Raw genomic sequence first — 1106 nt, 5'->3', positions numbered from 1 at the left:
TTTATTATCATTCATTTAATGTATTATTTTTATTACTTATTTGCTTATTATATTATTTTTTTTCATTTATTTATTTTTACTGTTATTTTTATCATTTATTTCATTATTTATGTTGTCCTATAATTTGATTATTTATTGATTATATTATTTTTTACTGAATATATTATTTTTTTTTTTTGTTTATAAGATTGTTATTATTCATTTATTTGTCATGTTATTTTTATTATTTATGTACTTTATATATGTTTATGTTGTCCGATCATTTTATTATATATTATGTTATTTATTTCATATATCATTTTTATTATTTATTTATTCGTTGTATTATTTTTATTATTTATTGATTTTATTATTTATGTTATCGCATAATTTTATTGTGTGTTATATTTTATAATTATTCATTCATTATATTATTTTTATCATTTCTTTATTATATTTTATTTATTTGATACATTATCTATCCATTATTATTATTTATTATTATTTATCATTTATTATCTTTTATCATTTATTTATTTATTATATTATTTTTATTATTTCTGTATTTTATTATTCATGTTATCCTATAATTTTATTATTTATCATATTTTATTATCATTTATTTCATATATTATTTTTATTATTTATTTATGTCATTATTTTGTTATCCTATAATTTCATCGTTTATTGATTATGTTATTGTTTATGTAAAATATTATTATTATTTATGTATAATACTGTTTTTATTTATTGATTCTTTACGCTATTGTTATTATTCATGTGTTTCATTATTCACGTTATTATTGTTTATGTGTTATTTACGTCACTTCTTGGACTGGCACACTGATGGACTGTGACTGAGGGCGGACCTTCCGGAGACACAGAACTTCCTCCCGGTTCAAACGGTGTGATTGTTATTATTGCTGTTATCATTATTGTTATTATTATTATTTTTGTTATTGTTGTTGTTATTATTGTATTTATCATGGTTATTATTATTGTTATTATCGTTATTATTGTTATTGCTATGATTATTATTGTTATTATTATCAGTGTTATTGTTGTTATTGTTGTTATTATTGTTACTATTGTTGTTATTATTATTGTTATTATTATTATTGTTGTTA

This window comes from Grammomys surdaster, unplaced genomic scaffold (genome assembly GCF_004785775.1).
Source record: "Grammomys surdaster isolate TR1022 unplaced genomic scaffold, NIH_TR_1.0 122648, whole genome shotgun sequence".
Lineage (NCBI taxonomy): Eukaryota > Metazoa > Chordata > Mammalia > Rodentia > Muridae > Grammomys > Grammomys surdaster.
Note: the sequence above shows the minus strand (reverse complement) of the source record.